At 37.8% G+C, this 22556-nt stretch overlaps 1 protein-coding gene across 2 annotated transcripts in view; it reads right to left on the minus strand.

Annotated features, from left to right (window-relative positions):
- Positions 1 to 22556, minus strand: part of RAP1A (RAP1A, member of RAS oncogene family) — an 81628-nt gene that overhangs the window by 30579 nt on the left and 28493 nt on the right. Inside the window, exon 1 of one of the 2 annotated variants that reach the window (XM_006069465.4) lies at positions 5903 to 5970. The exons of the other annotated variant lie outside the window; for it this stretch is intronic. The gene's annotated coding sequence lies outside the window, so the exon portion shown is untranslated. Of the gene's footprint in view, positions 1 to 5902; positions 5971 to 22556 lie in introns of those variants that run through there. 2 annotated transcript variants of the gene reach the window in all.

Below are 22556 nucleotides of genomic sequence, written 5' to 3' on the forward strand. Positions count from 1 at the left end.
AAAATAAATTAGTAATCCCAATAAAAAGAAATCCTCCTAAATCCTAATTCTGCAAACCACAAATGATACAAGTTTATTCTATGCAGATTATGACGACAAACTTAGAAAACAATACACTATCTTGCATGTAGCAAATCTAGCATGCTATATTACTAGCTGGCTTTGTCTTTTCTTGTTAAATACTGAATTCAGTATTTAACAACGGAATGCCTGAACTACAGTAAGCGTTTCTTTTGTGGCAATTCACTCTAAAAACATCTCTAGATACAGTCATCTATTCCTTTGAACTCTATACTCACTAGAGTACATTCCATTTCTGGATAATTTTACATTGCTGTTTCTCTGTAGTGGCTACTTGTTGGGCCCCTGCCTCTGATGCTGAACAGAATAGAGAGAACTCTCCCAGGCTACGCTCCTTCAAATATTTGAGGACAGCTATTTCCCCAACCATAACTTCTTTTTCAATAAGCAGTCCTATTTCCTTTTTCAAATGATAGTTTCAAAATCTGTACTTATTCTGTTTCCTCTGCAAAAGTTTTAGGTCTTCAGTTTAGTTCAGTTCAGTTGCTTAGTCGTCTCCAACTCTTTGCAATCCCATGAACTGCAGCACGCCAGGCCTCCCTGTCCATCACCAACTCTCGGAGTTCACTCAAACTCATGCCGATCGAGTTGGTGATGCCATCCAGCCATCTCATCCTCTGTCGTCCCCTTCTCCTCCTGCCCCCAATCCCTCCCAGCATCAGAGTCTTTTTCAATGAGTCAACTCTTCGTGTGAGGTGGCCAAAATATTGGAGTTTCAGCTTTAGCATCAGTCCTTCCAATGAACACCCAGGACTGATATCTCCTTTAGAATGGACCGGTTGGATGTCCTTGCAGTCCAAGGAACTCTAAAGAGTCTTCTCCAACACCACAGCTCAAAAGCATCAATTCTTCGGCACTCAGCTTTCTTCACAGTCCAACTCTCACATCCATACATGACCACAGGAAAAACCATAGCCTTGACTAGACGAGCCTTTGTTGGCAAAGTAATGTCTCTGCTTTTCAATATGCTATCTAGGTTGGTCATAACTTTCCTTCCACGGAGTAAGCGTCTTTTAATTTCATGGCTGCAGTAAACATCTGTAGTGATTTTGGAGCCCCCAAAAATAAAGTCTGACACTGTTTCCACTGTTTCCCCATCTATTTCCCATGAAGTGATGGGACCAGATGCCATGATCTTCGTTTTCTGAATGTTGAGCTTTAAGCCAACTTTTTCACTCTCCTCTTTCACTTTCATCAAGAGGCTTTTTTAGTTCCTCTTCACTTTCTGCCATAAGGGTGGTGTCATCTGCATATCTGAGGTTATTGATATTTCTCCCGGCTTTAGGTCTTACACTGTCTTAAAAGTAATACATGCTAATTAGTACTATTAGCAGGCATTATGAAAAGGCTTATAATAAAAAGAGCAGTCACTGTATCTCCTTGTGTGTGTGCGTGCGTCTGTGTGTTAGTCATTCAGCCATGTGGAACTCTTTGTGACCCCATGGACTGGAGCCTGCCAGGCTCCTCTATCCATGTGATTTTCCAGGCAAGAATACTGGAGTGGGTTGCCATTTCCTTCTCCAGGAGATCTTCCCGACCCAGGGATCGAACCTGGGTCTCTAACATTGCAGCCAGATTCTTTATCATCTGAGCCATCAGGGAAGCTCTAAACCTTAACCTATTTCCAACTTCTAGTTCTTTCTCTGAGTGTTCTCCATACTTCTGAGTAAGATATTTATACTCCTATCTCTTGATTTTTAGTTTTAGATATTGCTATTATGGTAGGTGAGAATTCTAGCTCTCTTAACACAGAGCAAAAGAATATACTAAGATTACATTTCCTTTTTCATATAATGCGTGTTTATTCTGGAATTGTCTACCAACATTTTCTACCCAAGCTTGCCAGATAATCTATCAATATCATACCCTTCTCTCCCCTGCTGCCATCAAAATCCTTCCTGGAGCTTGCTGTAATCTGTACCAGCTGCTCTCTAGGCCTGCAGATGTCTATCAGACTAGGATTTTGTTATGTGTTGGTGTGCTTCAAAGTGCCTATCTACAGAGGTTACCACCACTAATTCTTCTTTTCTTTTGTCTATGGTTTTATTTTCCCCAACACCACAAAGGAATGCAGTTCCAATATTATCATATCTCACAAATTTTCAAGAGAAGCTAGAATTCTAACGTTTGGGAAAGCTTCCAGTTTAAGCTGGGAATTAAACTCAAACTATTTGTGTGTGTCTTTACACATATATATATAAATATGGAGAAGGCAATGGCACCCCACTCCAGTACTCTTGCCTGGAAAATCCCATGGATGGGGGAGCCTGGTGGGCTGCAGTCCATGGGGTCGCTAAGAGTCAGACACAACTGAGCGACTTCACTTTCACTTTTCACTTTCATGCATTGGAGAAGGAAATGGCAACCCACTCCAGTGTTCTTGCCTGGAGAATCCCAGGGATGGGGGAGCCTGGTGGGCAGCCGTCTATGGGGTCGCGCAGAGTCGGACACGACTGAAGCGACTTAGCAGCAGCAGCATATATAAATATATATATATATATATGTATATATATTTTTAATTGGAGTATACTTGCCTTACAATGCTGTGCTGGTTTCTGCTGTAGAACAATGAGAATCAGCTATATGCTTACATATATTCCCTCCCTCCTGAGCCTCCTACCCCTTCTAGGTCATCACAGAGCACTGAGGTGAGCTCCCTGACCACTACTATTTCTACTGCTCCTCCAGAAAATAAGGAAGGTGTCCCTATAAGTCATCATCTTTTTTTAAGTACACTGTCTAAATCAATTGAACAGTGTGAATATGAACTACAAGGCTGGTGACAATATTTTTTTAAAGAGAAAGAAAGAAAACACTATAGATCATTTCCAGTACTGTGCCATCACTTTTTCGAACCAGCATTGAAAACTTAAAAGAAGAAAAGCTTTTAAAAGCAAAACGTCTCCACTGCTTCTCAGGTTCTTACATTTCTTTGAGGGCTTCCCAGGTGGTGCTAATGGTAAAGAATCTGCCTGCCAATACAGGAGACATAAGAGACATGGTTTGATCCCTGGGTCAGGAAGACCACCTGAAGGAGGGCATGCCAATCCACTCCAGTATTCTTGCCTGGAGAGTCCCGTGGACAGAGGGGCCTGGTGGCTACAGGTCACAGGGTCACAATATCTCACAAAGAGTCGGACTGAAGCAACTTGACGCAGTACATTTCTTTACTAAATGACACTTCCTTCTTTATATATTAAAAAGGATCACAAATACTACCATTCTAAAAGAAACTCATCCATCAATTATCCCCAAACAAGTTTTTACTAAAATTTTTAATAAATTATGACTGAGACAATTATTCCATTCATTGTACCCTTGATATTCTCTACAAATTCAAGTAAAGGATTAAAATGTTTAATCCAACCATATTACTTTTCCAAGAGTAAAATTTCTGGCAAATTTGACCAGTGGTCTTGAAAGACTTAATACTAGTATGCAACAAATGCAATAATCTACCATTTGAAGTTATTCCTTAAAAAATGTGTTAGTAAGTATACATGTTTTGTTTATAATAATCTTTGTAGCTTCTGTAGTTACATCTCTTTTATTATGGTCTCTCTTCTGATGCATTCTAGTAGATCTGTTAATTCTATTAGTCTTTTTCTAAAAACCAACTTTGGCTCTGTTGACTCTTCATTGTTGGCTTCTTTTATATTTCTTTAATATCTACTTTTATGTCTATTATTTCCTTTTCTTTATTCTGTCCTTTTTCTAATTTAGATTGGATGCCTGGCTCTTTCATTTTCAGCCTTTCTTCTTTTCCAATGAGTATCTCAGAGCCTCCATCAGGGATCTCTTTCTTCTACCCAAAGTGTATCTTTTAGAATTTCTCTTAATGATATTCTACTGGTGGTAAAACATTTTAATTTTTCTGAAAACTTTATGTACCTACATTCTTAAAAGATATTTTAGCTTTAATAGTTATTTATTCTCAGCACACCATAGTTATTCTTTTCTTTTGGTTTCAGTTTCAATTTTTCCTTTTCATAAACTAGTCTAATAGTAGGTCTTTTGAAGGTAATCTGTCTTCTCCTTCAGACTATTCCTGATTTTGTGCAAATTTAACTATGACATGTTTAGGTATTGTTTTTTCCTCTCCTGTTTAGGATACACTTCTTGAATTTATGCCTTTTTGAAATTTTAGAAATTCTCAATTATAAACTCTTCAAATATTATTTCTACTTGACTTTTCTTCACATCTGTATTCTGCTTTGATAACTGTTAGATCTTCTTATGCTTTTCTTGTATTGGTTAAGGTTAATATGAGACTGGGCTGATACAGTAAGAGATTCTACTATGGCTTAAACAAAATTCAAATTTTTTTCCTCTCTCACGTGACAGTAGAAAGGGACAGTTCAGGACTGGTTTGGCAGCTCAGCAGTCTGAGAGCTGAGCTCTTGTATCTTGTTGCTCTGTCATCCTTAGAGTACTGCCCTGTGCCACAGAGCTAAACAGTCCACCACCATGCCCACATTCCAGTCTATGGGAAGGAAGCGGGAGCAGATGGCGCATCTCTCTTCTTACAGGCATAAACCAGAAAGCTAAAACCTATGCACACGTAACTTCTACTTGCACCCAAATTGCTGAAACCGACACACAGTCAGAAAAACACTGAGATGGAAGCTATAGCTGGAGAGCAAAGCTTCCGACTAATACAGTGATTACTCAGATGGAAAAAGAAATCAAGGGAATTTAGCAATCTCTGCCCCAATTTTCAAATTCTCTTTTCTTCTCTTACATATGCTCTATCTGTGTCTCTGCATTTTGCTTAATTTATTTTTCAGGTCATCTTCCAGCTCATGAATTCCCTAATCTATTGTTAAACCTATTTATTGAATTTAAAATTTGTATTTGTATTTTTCATTTCCAAAAGTTCTTTTATTCATTTTTTCTCAAAGTCATTGGTAATTGTTCATAGTCATTCTCCTTCTCACAGCATTACGGTGAAATGTTCAGAAGTCTGAACTTAGGATCCATACTGCCTGACTAGAATCCTGCTCTACTATTTACTAAACTCTAACGAGAACACTGACTACGAAGAATCTGGGAATGACACTATTAAACAGAATATGGGAGACTATCACTCTATCCAAAAATATTCCCTAAAAAAAAAAAAAGGAGGGAATGCCTATCTTCTTTTAGCAACAGAGTAAATCATCATAAAGTACATCAGGGTGGACAGCTTTTTATATGTAGTATAATCTACTTAGATGAATATTCTTCAGCAACTGTTATCATTACAGGCAAATAAAACATTTGTAAACCATGAAGAAAATTTTATAGGCAGTGACTAATACTTTCTATGTTGCCCCCAAAAGATTTTTCTTTAAAAGATAAGTCTTACTAAGTTAACTTTACTAATCTATGCTAAGTATATCAATTATAGAATCCTGATGTCAGAATCTTGACATTTCCATAAATAGAGATATTTACTGTAATGTTATTCCCTTAAGGCCATTGCCATATAAATTACATAACCATAATCTGAAAATTTAAGACTAACACTAAAGCAAGTCATAGCAAATTAAAAAAAAAAAAAAAAAAAAGGCATGAATTTAAAGAGGCTTCCCAGGTGGCGCTAGTGGTAAAGAATCTGCCTGTCAATGCAGGAGACATAAGAGATCTGGGTTCGATTCATGGGTCAGGAAGACCCCCTGGAGCAGAGCATGGCAACTCCAGTATCTTGTCTGGAGAATCCCATAGACAGAGGAGCCTGGTGAGCTACAGTCCATAGGGCTCCAAAGAACTGGACATGACTAAAGTGACTTAGCATGCATGCACATGAATTTAAAATAATTTCTAGAGCAAAACAGCATACCTGTCACAAATTTCTGAAATCTTTAGAGACTTCACTTCTCAAAACCAACAGAAATGTTGTGATCTCTCCTAGAAGGGAAAGTAAAACGATGTGACCAATAACCTCTATAGAGCATTTTATCATGTACAAAGCTCTTTCCTTTGTTTTAGTTTACCATATCAAAACTGTATATGATTTCCCCCACTATAAAGATAAGGAAACCATCTAAGGTTTAACTTGAGTTAACGACTTACGTGCAAAGTAACTAGGAAGCTCTATTCAAACTTATCCTGACAGTAAATGCCATTCTCTTTCCAATGTATTCTGCTTTGTTACATAACAACAACAAAACAATATTAACAGCATATATTTACTGAGAACTTACCACATGCCAGGCACTACCATGAAAAATCCTCACAAAAGTCTTAATGAGGTAGGTACTATAATTTGCCCAAACCACACATCTAGTAAGAGAATCCACACTTCAAACTTTGGCAGCCTGGATCCCAAGTTCACACTCTAAAATGCTAAATCACCTCTACTCTTATATGTGCATAGATACTTGTAAATACATGGAATACCTCTGGAAGGAAACTGAGGAATTAGGGGACAAGGAAAGATTTTTACTATATGCCTTACATACATTTCTTGAAGGCAACAAAGGGGAAGGGGTTGGGGTAGGAATTCACTACAGACATGGAATTTCATGGGAAAAAAAGGTGTAGATTCAAGATAATGAAAAGCCGAATAAAAAAATTATTTTAAAAGAGTCCAGGTGGTTTGAGCATTTACAATGAACAGCTGGGAGAAAGCTAGGGGGAAAGAATGAGTACAGATGTGGTTTAAACAGTGATTAGGCTAGCAAGCTACCAAAGACCCTGTAAGATAAAAGACCTGAAATTTCCCTATCAGAGGAAGAAAGCCACTTAAGGTTTTTCAACAGATAATTCGAGGGAAAAAAAGATTAAAAAAAAAAAAAAGCTCCCAACTCCTATGAGAAGTGTGTAGGTAGGAACAAAGGATTGAGAAATTGGAGCAGGAAGTCCAGTCAGGAAAACAAAGAATGGGGCTGGAATTTGACACACAGAGAGGGTTAGCCTTAAAGTAAGGGGACATAGTTCCGCAACACTGTTGTGAACACCAAGTCAGATAAATCATATATATAGCACTTAGCACAGTGCCTGGCTAAAAAACAACTACTACACTTTACTACTACTTCACTGCTTTACTACTGTAATTAGAGTTACTGGTATTTGGAAAAGAACTGTGGAAAGGTAATGCAACACAAGAGTGCACAGCACTGTCAGATTAGGAACCCCAAATCAGGAGGCAGCATAATAAAATTTACTGATTCTGAACTTTATTGAATTGAAGGATCATCAGTTCTCTGAAAACTGTTAGCACACAGAGAGAAGAGGAGACAAAGGAACCCAAACTAAGAACCCCTGATCAAAAGAAACCCCTGGCATATCTGGATCCCTGTGTGAGCCTGGGAAAGTTATTTGTTAATATACAATTTCCTTACTAGGGAAACAAAGCTGGATTAAGATACTGGTTCCTGATAATTAAACAAAATAACGTATTTTAAGTAGGTACAAAATGCTTAAAACATGGGAGAAGTTAAATGCTTTCCCCTCCTAAAGTAAAAACACAGGATCAACATTTTGGTTTGATGAAAACACTGCCACATTAGAAAACCACTGCTCAGATTCTAATTTACTAGTCTGTTTGCTTTAAGAACTTCAAATCTATCTTAGCATGGCCAGGTTGTCATGAATTTCTGATTTGCAAAAACTCTGAAGGTTCCTGTGGGCAGAGCATTGGCTCTGTGACAAGAAATAACACACACACAGACACCTTTGTCTTCAAAATTTCCTGTTGAGGACAGTCTTAGTCCTAACCAACTTCTTTATATTTGAGATAAGAGGAGTTCAGAAGAATATAATAAGGAAATTATTTAAAGCTTGCTTTCACGAGACAATCAATCTGATCAGGTCTAAAAACAGACCATTAAATAAGAACTAAACTTAATCAGGGGATATTGTGTTTTGTGTATAATGCTAAGAAATACACAAAAAATACATAAAATAAAAATCATTGCTCTAAATATGTCAATATGCTTTTTCACCAGTAGTGTCAAATGCTAAGCTTTCATATAAAAGGGATAAAGTGGAAGCAGCAATGATTCTTGAGTGTACTATTCCCACCAAGACCCAAATTGGAGGTAAAATTACATGCAAAATTGGAATTTGAGACAAATGCAAGATTTCAAAGAAGTTTTTTGACATTAAATTGAGAAAGTCTACCCCCAAAAGTCCTTGCCAAATTATTACCTAGGAATTTCCATTTTAATAAAAAATTTAGTAGACTCTGAAAAAAAATACATAAATATTGATTTTTAGTTTCTAGGATTTTTATATTGAAGAAGAGTAACACTGGGTGAGAGATTTCATTTTCTTGTAATGGAACCAAATGAGGATTCTATAAATGGGAGATCCTAATTTAGCAATTAAGAGTTATGAATTGCTGAACCACCTAGGTTTATAAATGGAATTCATGGTAAGAATCAGTTCCAAACATTCTTTTTTTGTATGGCCATGAAAACCCTAACAGATTAAGCTACCATAGGTTTATACCTAGATCACTGCAATAGCCTCTTATCGAGTCCCTTCACATCCAATTTTCCCCTCTCCACTCTTTCTCCTGCAGTGAAGATAGAATGATCTTTATAAAAAAGACATATTTCATTATGTTAGTGACGCTCCTCCCAAATCCCTCCGGTTAAGATACTTTAGTGATCTGCCACCACCCTTTAGGATAAAGTCAAAATATGTTGATATGGCCTGCAAGAGTCTGCCACAGTTTGTGCTCCCTCTTCGCTCTACATGCTCCAGCCAAACTGGCTTTATACCATTTTCTCCACTGTGCCATGCTCTCTCCAGACAGACAGTGGTCAGCTGGTAAACTATTCTGGAGAAAAATAAAGCATGAAAGGGGGTACAGGGAGTTCACAGGGCATGAAGATTTGTAATATGAAAAAAGTGATATTCGAGTAAAGACCTAAACGCAGTGGTAAAGAACAGAGTCATGTGGACATCTGAAGGAAATAGCAAAGTCTTGAGATGCCTGGTGACTTCTATAGAGAAAGGAGGGCACCCTAATTGGAGGGCAATGATGACAGGATTAGTAGGAGGTAAGGTAAGAGATGAAACAGCTAAATATGGGCTTTCAGGCCATAAGGACAGTGGCTTTTACTTGGTATGACAAGGTAAGTCACAGGATAGTTCTGATCAAAGGATGACAAGTTCCCACTGAAATTTTAGACAGATTTCTCTAATCTGTTGTGTGGTGAAAGGGAGGAGGAGATCAAGGGCAAAAGCAGGGAGAACTATTTGAAGGCAAATGAAACCCAGAAGATGGCAATATGGACCAGTGGAAGTGGTAAGAATTAGTTATCTTCCAGATATATTTAAATACAGGGCCTAAAAGGAGTGAAGAGTTAGGAGGAAAAAGGCTACTAAACAATTAACAGAAGACAGATACCAAACAGAGAACATCAAGCAGGATAAACACCAAAAAATCTACACCTAGGAATATATTCAAACTGCAGAAAATCAAAGACAAAGAGAAAATGTTGAAGAAGCCAGAGGGGGGAAAACACAACTTCTAGAGGAGCAAGGATGAGAATTACATGAGATGTCTCTTCAGAAATTACACAAAAATGAGAAGAATAAAGTGAAATGTTTAAGCATTGAAAGAAAAAACCCCCACAAAGCTACAATTCTGTAAATCCAGCAAAATTATCTTTCAAATGACAGAGAAATACAGACTTTCTCAAACAAAATTTCAGGGGAATCTGTTGTTTTATATATCTGCTCTGTAACAAATGTTAATAGAAGTTCTTGAAAAGAAGAGAAATAATTTAAGCCAGAAACTTGAAACCAAATAAGAATATATGAAGGTAAAATTAAATCTTTTATTTTTCTTGTTCTTAACTGATCTAACAGATAATAATTTGAAATAACAGCAGTAATGAATTAGATGATTACAGCTGATGGATAAATGAATGACAGCAATATTATAAGGGATTTTAGGAACTGGAAATAACTGTTATAAAGTGCCTGTATTATCTGTGAGGTAGTATAGTGTTACATGAAACTAGACTTGGATTAGTTATAAATGTATATTTCAAATTCATGGGCAATCACTAAAAAAAAGTGTAACTGATATGGTAAGAGAAGAGAAATAAAAAATGCTCAATTAAAATCAGAAGGTAGCAGAAAAAGAGTAGAAGACAAGAAACAAGGGCAATGAACAGAAAACAGTCACATCTATGGTAGCTATTAATCCAGCTACATTAAAATCATTAGTCAAAAGTCTAAATACACCAATTAAAACAAAGAGGTGTCAGAGTAGATCAAGAAACCCACTTTGAATGTAAAGACACAGATTAAAAATAAAGGGGTGGAGCAAGATATACACTGCTAATACTAATCAAAAGAAAGCTGGAGTAGCCATATTAAGTTCAGAGCAAGCTGACTTACGAGCAAGGAAAATTATCAGGGATAAAGAAAGGAATGTATAATGTATATTAGTATCCATAATGATAAAGGGGTCACTTCTCCAAGAAGATATAGCAGTCCTTAAGGGCTTCTCTTGTGGCTCAGCTGGTAAAGAACCCGCCTGCAGGAGACCTGGGTTTGATCCCTGGGTTGGGAAGATCCCCTGGAGAAGGGAAAGGCTACCCACTCCAGTATTCTGGCCTGGAGAATTCCACGGACTGTGTAGTCCATGGGGGTCATAAAGAGTCAGACACAACTGAGCGACTTTCATGAATGAATGAATGAATGAATGTGTATGTGCCCAACAACAGTGTCAAAATACATGAGGCAAAAACTGACCAAAGAGCAAGGAAAACAGATGAATCTACCGTTACAGCTGGAGAGGCTAACACCCCTTTAGTAGTAATTGGCAGATACAGCAGCAGAAAACAGTAAGGACACGGCTGAATGGAACAACACTGCCAATCAATTGGACCTGACTGATAACTTTACAATACCTCATGAACAACAAGATATATATTATTTATAAGGGCATATGGAACATTTAAATAGACCATGTGGGACTTCCCTGGTGATCTAGTGGTTAAGATTCGGCACTTGCAATGCAGAGGGTCAGCGTGGGTTTGATCCCTGGTCAGGGGAACCAGGATCTCATGTGCTAGTAGGGGGGCGGGGGAAAGACAGACCCCATAATCTAGACTATAAGTAAGTATCAATAAATTAAAAGAAATTTAAATCACACAAAGTATTTTTTCTGACAAGAGTGGAATCAATAATAGAAAGACATCAAGAAAATCCCCAAATATCCAAAAATTATAACATACCTCTAAATAATCCTTGATTCAAGGAAGAAATCAAAAAGGAAATTAGAGCAGAATGAAAATACTAAACAAATGAAAATAAATATAACGTATCAAAATTTGTAGCCCAGAAATAAACCCTTATATAAATGATCAAATGAATTTTGACAAAGGTATTAATACCATCCAATGAGGAAAAGGCAGTCTTTTCAACATATGTATTGGGAAAACTAGATATTCACATGCAAAAGAATTAATTGGACTCTGGCCTTACACTATATATGAAAATTAATTCAAAACAGATCAAAGACCTAAAGGTAAAAGCGATACTATAAAACTCTTAGAAGAAAATAAAGGGGAAAGTTTCATGACACTGGATTTGGCAATGATTTTTTGGATATGACATTAGAAGTACAGACAACAAAAGCAAAAACTGATGAATTGGACTACATCAAAATTTAAAACTTCTGTGCATCAAGAGACAAAACCAACACTTTAAAATGGCTACCTGGAAGAAAGTACTTGCAAATCATATATCTGATAAGGGGTTAATATTCAGAATAAAAACTGCTAAAACTGAACAACAACAAAAAAAGCCCAAACAAAATGGGGAAAGGACTTGAATAGACACTTCTCCAAAGATGACACACGGATAGATAATATATACATGTAAAGATACTCAACATCGCTAATTATTCAGTTCAGTCGCTCAGTCATGTCCGACTCTGCGACCCCATGGACTGCAGCACGCCAGGCCTCCCTGTTCATCACCAACTCCCAGTTTTTACTCAAACTCATGTCCATTGAGTCAGTGATGCCACCCAACCATCTCATCTTCCATCATCCCCTTCTCCTTCTGCCTTCAATCTTTCCCAGCATCAGATCTTTTCAAATTAATTGGTTCTTAGCATCAGGTGGCCAAAGTATTGGAGCTTCAGCTTTGGCATCAGTCCTTCCAATGAACACCCAGGACTGATCTCCTTTAGGATGGACTGGGTGGATCTCCTTGCAGCCCAAGGGACTCTCAAAAGTCTTCTCCAACACCACAGTTCAAAAGCATCTTCAGTGCTCAGCTATCTTTATAGTCCAACTCTCACATCCATACATGACTACTGGAAAAACCATAGCTTTGACTAGATTGACCTTTGTTGGCAAAGTGATGTCTCTACTTTTTAATAAGCTGTCTAGGTTGGTCATAACTTTTCTTCCAAAATTAGCATCTTTTAATTTCATGGCTGCAGTCACCATCTGCAGTGACTTTGGAGCCCAGGGAAATAAAGTCTGTCATTGTTTCCCCATCTATTTGCCATGAAGTGATGGGACCAGATGCCATGATCTTAGTTTTCTGAATGTTGACTTTTAAGTCCACTTTTTCATTCTTCTCTTTCACTTTCAAGAGGCTCATGAAAAGGCTCATTTTACCTTTCATGGAAAGGTAAATCAAAACCATAATGAAATACCACTTTATATTCATTAGGATGGCTATTACCAAAACAAAACAAATGAAGAAACCAGAAAACAAGTCTTGGTGAGGATGTGGAGAAATTACAATCTTTGTGCACTGCTGGTGGGAATGTGGAAAAAGGTATGGCAATTCCTCAAAAAAATTAAAAATACAATTACCATATAATCCAGCAATTCCACTTCTGGGTATAGACCTAAGAGACCTGAAAGCAGGGATTCAACCACATATTTGTAGTATACTCATGTTTACAGCAGTATTATTCACAATAGGACAAAAGTGCAAACAACCCAAGCGTCCATCAATAGATGAATGGATAAACAAAATGTCGTATGTTCATGGGGTTTCCCTGGTGGCTCAGAGGTAAAGAATCTGCCTGCGTATGCAGGAGACCCCAGTTGGATCCCTGGTTCAGGAAGATCCCCTGAAGAAAGAAATGGCAACCCACTCCCGTATTCTTGCTTGGGAAATTCCATGGACAGAGGAGCCTAGTGGGCTACAGTCCATGGAGTCACAAAAGTCGAACATGGCTTAGCAACTAAACAACAACAAACAATTGTATGTACATACAATGGACTATTATTCAGCTTTAAATGAAACTGTGATACCTGCTACAACATGGATCAATTTTGAGGCTATAATAAGTGAAATAAGCCAGTCACGAAAGGACAAATACTGTATGACTCCACATGTATGAAGTATCTATAATAGTTAATAATCAAATTCATAGACAAAAAATAGAATGGTGGTTGCCAGAGGTAGGAAATGGGAATTAGTGTTTAACAGATATGGAGTTTCAGTTTGAGAAGATGAAAATAAGTTCTGGAGATGGATGAACAATTTCACAAAAATGTAGATGTACTTAGTGCCACTAAACTATACACTTAAAAATGGTTACAGTGGTAAATTTTATGTTATGTGTATTCTATCACAATTTAAAAATAATGTAATTCATCATGCTGCTGCTGCTGCTGCTGCTAAGTTGCTTCAGTCGTGTCCGACTCTTAGCGACCCCATGGACTGCAGCCTACCAGGCTCCTCCATCCATGGGATTTTCCAGGCAAGAGTACTGGAATGGGGTGCAATTGCCTTCTCCCAATTCACCATACTAAGTTAAAATAAATCATAGAGAGAGGTGCCAGCAAAGAAAAGACCAGATGCAACAGCCATTAAGGTAAGGGGAAAGCCAAATATGTGGTTTCTTGGAACAAAAAGAAACTATTTGAAAGAAAAGGAACTGATCAACTGTTAAATGCTGTTGACAAGTCAAGTAAGACAAGGATTGAGAACTGACCACTGGAGGTCACTGGAGACTTGATGAACCATTTCAGTGAAATAACCTAGGCCAAAAGCCGGACTAGATTCAAGACTGGGAGATGGCAAACTGGAAACATTAGATGACTTTTTCTGAGGCGTCTGCTTAAAGAATAGAGAAATGGGGTGGCCACTATGACAACGCAAAGAGGATTTGGGTTTAAAAGGGGTTTTATTTATTCTATTTTTACAGTACGTTAGAAGTTCAGTAAGTCAAACACTTAAGAACTACTTAGTAACGTTTGTCCAGAATGAACCATTCTCAAGACTAGGTTTACTGCTTGACACTAGAGGGTACAGGGCTGCAATTCTGAATCTTGCTTCCCTCCACCTCTCAAAAGTATGCTATCTTATTTTTCCAAGGTCATTAAATTTTTTTTTAGTAAAACTCTTTATCAAATAATACTGCTGGGCTGGAAGAAGCACAAGCTGGAATCAAGATTGCGGGGAGAAATATCAATAACCTCACATATGCAGATGACATCACCCTTATGGCAGAAAGTGAAGAGGAACTAAAAAGCCTCTTGATGAAAGTGAAAGAGGAGAGTGAAAAAGTTGGCTTAAAGCTCAACATTCAGAAAACGAAGATCATGGCGTACAGTCCCATCACTTCATGGGAAATAGATGGGGAAACAGTGGAAACAGTGTCAGACTTTATTTTTGGGGGCTCCAAAATCACTGCAGATGGTGACTGCAGCCATGACATTAAAAGACACTTACTCCTTGGAAGGAAAGTTATGACCAACCTAGATAGCATATTGAAAAGCAGAGACATTACTTTGCCAACAAAGGTCCATCTAGTCAAGGCTATGGTTTTTCCAGTGGTCATGTATGGATGTGAGAGTTGGACTGTGAAGAAAGCTGAGTTCCCAAGAATTGATGCTTTTGAACTGTGGTGTTGGAGAAGACTCTTGAGAGTCCCTTGGACTGCAAGGAGATCCAACCAGTCCATTCTGAAGGAGATCAGCCCTGGGATTTCTTTGGAAGGAATAATGCTAAAGCTGAAACTCCAGTACTTTGGCCACCTCATGCGAAGAGATGACTCACTGGAAAAGACTCTGATGCTGGGAGGGATTGGGGGCAGGAGGAGAAGCGGACGACAGAGGATGAGATAGATGGCTGCATGGAATCACGGACTCTATGGACATGAATCTGAGTGAACTCCGGGAGTTGGTGATGGACAGGGAGGCCTGGTGTGCTGTGATTCATGGGGTCGCAAAGAGTCCGACACGACTGAGTGACTGAACTGAACTGAACTGAAATGTACAAAAATTTAACTATCTTTTTTGTTCTGTATGTCCAAACATTTTGTTACAGTAGATAACAAAGCAATGAATCTGTGCATACATTTTTATCCAGAGTTACCATTTTTTCTTGGGGTAACATTTTCAGATGGATCATTATTAGTTTTAAGGTTAGGAGCTTTTTGAAGGTTCTTCATGGAGATTAATAGTTTTATCAACTTATATTCCTATATCAAGAATACGTGGGTCTTGGGAATTCCCTGGTGGTCCAGTGGTTTAGACTCTGAGCTTCCACTGCAGGGGGTATGGTGTCGATTTCTGGTCAGGGAACTGAGATTCCCCTAGGCCTCCACGTGGCCAGAAAAAGAAAAAAAGTCCTATTTTTCCCTAATAATCTTCCCTAAAAGTTTCAACGTAAATTTGCTCATTACAATTTAAATGTTCTTATTTGTCGGCTGTATCATCAAAGATGCATTATGCTGTTTTTAGTTTAAATTTCTGCGATTAACTAGGGAGGTTAAAATGCTTTCCAAATATTTATCAAGTCACCTCTTTTTTCTTTTGTGAACTGCTTATTCTTTCTCATTTGTTTTCAAAAAAGTTATTTTTCCTGTTATGTTTATTGATTAGGGACAGTCACTCTTGATTACTACAATTTTTCCCTGTAGGTGTTATTTACTTTTAACTTTTTATCATATTCAAGTAAATTTTTGTTAATCATGTTAAATCTGAATTTTCCTTTGCCATTTTTCCCTTTCACAATTTGGTTTATAACTACTAAGGAGTGCATATTGGTGAATTAAAGCAAAAGACTGGCTTTAGGCGTGAAAGTTCTGCTGTAAGGAAGTCAGAAAGCTTCTGGTTTATTATCTGGTCTCTATTTAGAGTAAAATTTATAAATGTATATGCAATAAATAAGTAAGTATATAATAAAATTTGGTAAAGGCAACAGGACTTGGATTCAGAACATCTGTAATTAGGTGCTGGCTCTACCACTTAGCAGCTAAAAGACTTTGGACTTCTTAACCTTATTCAACTCTCCTAAGCTATAAATAACAGCATTTCTGAGGGCTTACCATATGCCAAGCATGACTCCAGGAATTTCACTCAATTTGTCAACTTATTTAAATACAACTCTATGATATTATAATCACCACTTTACATAAGAGAAAACATGTAACCTAGAGAGGTTAAATAAATCATTAAAATTCACAAACAATCAGTAAATGGCAGAACCAGGATTTGAATCTAGGCTTTCTGACTCCAGTGCCCTCATCCTGGCTCCTAATCACTCTATTATATGATCTCTTTCATCTTTAAAATGGGAATGATATCATTCATCTCATAGGTGTGGGAAAAGGATGAAAGGAGGCAATATACATGAAAGAATTTTATTGTGTCAAGTGGCAAACATGAGAAAGAGTACTATTAAAGATTCTTGTTCTGAATATCAGCAAGAAATCAGAAATACTGTATGACTTAATAAAACAAAAAAGATGGGAAATTCTTTACCACATACACTGAGAATTAAAATCCTTATGGTAACCTGTTAAAAGTACCATGGAGGTACTTAGGCTCCACTATCTGGCTGGAAAAAGTCTGTCTCAGGCTAGAAGAATATACAATTTATTCCATGAAAATGACAACATAAAGTATGATCCCAAATCAGTTAAATATGCACGTTCAGAAGCCCCCTGAAAACAAGAGACTCAGTTTGTCTTTCTCCCTTAGTCTTGCCACTGCTTCCTCTTCTGTGTAACAGATATAGCTTATATCCCTCATGGTGTTATACCATACCTACCCACTTCCTTTTTCTATCCAAATCCTCCAAGCCCTGTGGGGTGCATTTCAAGTCCCAACTTCAATGTTATATCCAGTAACTCATACCTATAGTCTTCTTTATCTAACCTCTTATTACAAAAACTACTTAAGTCTTCAGTTATGTATTCTATTGCTGAGATAGAACTCACATACCGTAAAATAGTTTAAATTACATTCACAAGGTTGTACAATGATTCACCACTACCTAATTCCAGAACATTTTCACCACTCTAAAAAGAAAACCCCCATGTCCATTATTTACTTACTCCCCCATTCCCTACTCCTAGCTTCTGGCAACCATTAATCTACTTTCTGCCTCTATGGATCTGACTATTCTTAGAGTTATGAAACAACAGAAATATGTGACCTTTTGTGCCTGGTTTCTTAATGTTTTTTGCGGTTCATCCCTGTTGTAGCATGCATCAGTACTCCATTTCTTGCTATGGCTGAATATTCCATTGTATGGCTATACCACATTTTGTTTATACATTCAATGGTGAGTTGCTTCCACTTTTTGGCTATTATGATCAATAATGTCATGAACACAATGTACAAGATTTTATGTGAATCTGCTTACAATTCTCTTGGGTTATATACCTAGAAGAGAACTGCTGGGTCATATGGTAACTCTAAGTTTAACTTATTGAGGAACTTCCAAAGTGTTTCTCACAGTGGCTATACCATTTTATATTCTCACCACATCCTTGTCAACAGTTGTTACTGCCCATTTTTTTTTTTTTGATTACAGATATCCTAGTGAGTGTGAAATGGTATCTTACTGTGTTTTTGATTTACATTTCCTAATGTCTCTGGTTATATTTTATGTGATATATTTCCTCTAATTTATAGTCAGCAAGCTTTTCCTATAAAGGGCCAGACAGTAAATGTTTCATGCTTTGAGGGCTACATATGGTCTATGCTACATATTCTCCTCTGTTTTTTTTTGTTTGTTTTTCAAACAACAAAAGCAAAAGCCATGCTTAGCTTGCTGCTGCTGCTGCTAAGTCGCTTCAGTTGTGTCCGACTCTGTGCGACCCCACAGACGGCAGCCCACCAGGCTCCCCCGTCCCCGGATTCTCCAGGCAAGAACACTGGAGTGGGTTGCCATTTCCTTCTCCAATGCATGAAAGTGAAAAGTGAAAGTGTAGTTGCTCAGTCGTGCCCGACTCTTAGTGACCCCATGGACTGCAGCCCACCAGGCTCCTCCATCCATGGGATTTTCCAGGCAAGAGTACTGGAGTGGGGTGCCAGAGGGCCATATAAAAATGAGCCTCAGACTGTAGTCTGGGAACCTCTACTCAGATTGTTTCATACTTAGCCTGGCCTTTCCTATCAATGTCAATTTTGTTGAAAGCAAAGACCAGACTATTTTATATTCCTTCATAGTGATCTGCACAGTTCAGTTTAGTCACTCAGTGGTGTCTGACTCTTTGCGACCCCATGGACTGCAGCACCTCAGGCTTCCCTGTCCACCAACTCTCGGAGCTTGCTCAAACTCATGTGTATCAAATTGGTGATGCCCATTCAACCACCTCATCTTCTGCCATCCCTTCTCCTCCTGCCCTCAATCTTTCCCAGCATCAGGGTCTTTTCATATGAAGTCAGTTCTCCACATCAGGTGGCCGAAGTATTGGAGCTTCAGCTTCAGCATCAGTACCTCCAAAGAATATGGAGGACGGATTTCCTTTAGGATTGACTGGTTGGATCTCCTTACTGTGCAAAAGACTCTCAAGAGTCTTCTCCAACACCATAGTTCAACAGCATCAATTCTTTGGCACTCAGCTTTATCCATGGTCCAACTCTCACATCCATACCTGACTACCTGACTCTGATCTGCACAGAGTCCACAAATATAAAAGCAGAGTTTTAAAAAATATTTGAACTGAACTTTCTGCACAAAGAATATCCCCAATTAAAAAAATATCTTTCCACAGGTGTTTACACAATATAAATAAAGCATACTAGTTATCCTAAAACTACAAATAAGATTAGAATTATAGTAATATACTATGGCAGAACTTGTTATTTTTCCTCTAACTTACTAGCCATAAAACAAAAGGTATATATATACTTTGGCAAATGTGAAAACCCAGTAATTTCAACAATTTGAGTTTTACATTCTGGAAATTATAGGTTGATCACAAAGAAGGAATTAATTCTACATAGAAACTCCTGGACAAAGAATGAAAACTAATGTATCAGGGGCCAGACAGCTAGTTATTTATTCCTGGAAGTCACTGAACTTCTTCCAAGTCCAGATTTCTCATCTTTAATAGCAGAAGTGATTTCATCCGTCCTACCTTTCCCACAAAACTGTGAAGATCAAATGAGACAAAGTTTATAAAATTTTATAAAAATCACTACAAATAATATGATTCATATATTGTTAGAAGAATTCTAAGCCAAAACCAAGATTTCACTATTAAAATAAGTATAAACAAGAGTTCTCTGGGTCTTTAGAGTTATAACAAGTATTTTTCCTAACGGTCCACATGACATCAACAAACTCTATGGTGATTTTTTTTTTAATCTTTCTAAAAGAGCAATGGAAATCAGAACAAACTTGGTGTTACATTCTGAGTCTCAAAAAGGTTAACCAAGTGCATAAAAACATTCAGACCTGTTCCCCGGGTCTTAGAAATCTAAGACAACATTCATTTTATGGCATCTTTACTTTATTCTAGCTAAAAGGAATAATATACTAAACATTCCTTTGAACATTAAACTGCTTGCTAAAAATTCATGGGAACCAAACAGTAACTTCAAAGACAAAGCCAGAATCAGTAGTAAAGTTTTGATCAATAGAAAAGAAGGAATAATATAAATATCTAATATTCTATGCTAAGTACCTTTATACAGACCATACCATTTGATTTTTATGACCATAAGGTAGGGGTACTATTATTATTCATATTACAGCTAAAAAGTGAGGCTAAGAAAAATATCTTACCAAAGCTCACAGTAATCTGCATAGCAGGGATTAGAATTCAGATAAACCATGTTTATCACATTTCATTTGGTTAGCAACCAAAGCTAACATTTGGTACAAAAAAGCTAACCAAAAACAAAATCTAAGGAAAAGGCAAAATTTCCAAAAGTGTGCTTCAATTATTTTTCTTTCCATATCTGAGTACTGCAAAGCTGATAAAAAAAAAGTTAATGACCAGAAGACCACATAAAAAAATAGGGTGATGTCCATGGGATTTCCCAAGCAAGAATACTGGAGTGGTTTGCCACTTCCTTCTCTGTGCGATCTTTCCAACCCAGGGATCAAACCAAGGTCTCCTACATTGGCAGGCAGATTCTTTTCCACTGAGCCACCAGGGAAGCCCACCTTAAGTATTATTAAAGTCTTGAGGCGCAGGGTTCAAAGAGAGACACTACAATTAAACATTTACAATTAAATTTTCCAGAAGTTACAATCTTAGATCTAAACCCCTGTTTCTTTTTTTAATATAAATTTATTTATTTTAATTGGAGGCTAATTACTTTACAATACTGTAGTGGTTTTGCCATACAAGCCCTGTTTCTAACAATGCATTTTCACTGGCTAGAAGCGAATAATTCAAACATTGGCCTGAATCAATCTGTAAGGCACACCAAACGGAGCAAACATCAACCTTACCTTGCTATCTAGATTAATACAGAAAAAAAAAACAATAAAACAATGGTCCCCAGTGCCACAAATATCTATTATGTTTATCTACTATAAATGAGACACTGAGAGACAAAGGAAGATAAAACCAGTTACCCAAATTTAACAACAAAAAAATACTATAATCTCATTTTTCAAAGTGTTGGTTTGATTAACTTACCAATTATATAGACTGTAGATAACAAAAATTGCTAGAAAAAGCCAAATACCTTTCAAAAAAGCAAACTGGTTCTGCGTTGAGAAGGTGCTCCACTTTGAGAGATGCACCCATTTTTTAATTCTTAGTTTGCATTTGCTGACATTTATTTACAAATTGCACATCAAGTTAAAACAAGAATAGAAAAGGAAATCTGATGGAGAACTTAAAGACAGACAAACACACGCTGTCTTTCCAAATCAGAAAAAAAAAACATCTCCAGCTCTAAATGGCAGAGCTCCCCTACTAAATAGACGTAAGTATACTAGTGGATACAAGCAGGCAAAAATGAAAAAGTCTGCCAAATTAATGTTATGTTATGAGAGGAAAGAGAAAGAATAGGAAAGGATCTGGTCAATAATTAGGATTCTGTCAAAACTAGGGTGGTGGAGCATACAAAAGGAAACAGAGACGCTTACTATTAGCGCACAAAAATGGAGCAAAAAGTATTGTGCAGTCCAGATATGACTCAAATATTCATTGGAAGGACTGATGCTGAAGCTGAAGCTCCAATACTCTGGCCACAAGATGCAAAGAGCCAACTCATTAGAAAAGATCCTGATGCTGGGAAAGACTGAAGGCAGAAGGAGAAGGGGACGACAGAGGATGAGATGGTTGGATGGCATCACTGACTCGATGGGATATGAGTTTGAGCAAAGTCCAGGAGATGGTGAAGGACAGGGAAGCCTGGCGTGCTGCAGTCCACAGGGTTGCAGAGTTGGATACAACTAAGCGACAGAACAACAACATTAAGAATTACTGGTAACCGTCTAAATTAGTATCTTTTTTCAATACTTGGCCTGGTATAAACATACCTGTGTGTGGGTGTGTTCTGCAAAAACCTCCACAGCACAGATTTTCCACCTCACTGAAACTTCTGATACTGTCATCCCTTCGTCATCTCACAATCATCTCCTTTCCTTCCCTCCTAAACCTGGACTCCAAGAGTGATCCTCAGAGCAGCTTAATAGTAGCTAAGCACAGACATTGAACCTAACTTTCTGGGTTGTGAAGTCCAGCTCTGACACTTGTTCTGTAACCTCAGCAATGTCTTGACCTCTCTGTGCCTTAGTATCATCATGGGGCAAATAGTACCTATGTCACAGGGTTATTTTGAGTAAATATGTTAGTATCTTTAAAGCAAACTTATAAATATGCCTACCACAGAGGAAGGGCTCTAGAAGTGTTTGTTCTTTATCTTTATTGTCATTTTTGTCTGAGTTATTCTTTGCCTTGAATATCCTGAATATTCATTTCAAGGACTGATGCTGAAGCTGAAACACCATACTTTGGCCACCTGATATGAAGAACTGACTCACTGGAAAAGACCGTGATGCTGGGAAAGATTGACGGTGGGAGGAGAAGGGGATGACAGAGGATGAGATGGTTGGATGGCATCACTGACTTGATGGACATGAGTTTAGTAAACTCCAGGAGTTGGCAATGGACAGGGACGCCTGGAGTGCTACAGTCCATGGGGTCGCAAAGAGTCAGACGTGACTGAGCGACTGAACTGAACTGATGGTTAGTTGTATGTGTCAATCTGGTTAGGTTGTGTGTGTGTGCATGCTAAGTCGCTTCAGTCATGTCTGACTCTTTGTGACCCCATGGACTGTAACCC

The sequence above is a fragment of the Bubalus bubalis genome, chromosome 6, assembly GCF_019923935.1.
Source record: "Bubalus bubalis isolate 160015118507 breed Murrah chromosome 6, NDDB_SH_1, whole genome shotgun sequence".
Taxonomy (NCBI): Eukaryota; Metazoa; Chordata; class Mammalia; order Artiodactyla; family Bovidae; genus Bubalus; species Bubalus bubalis.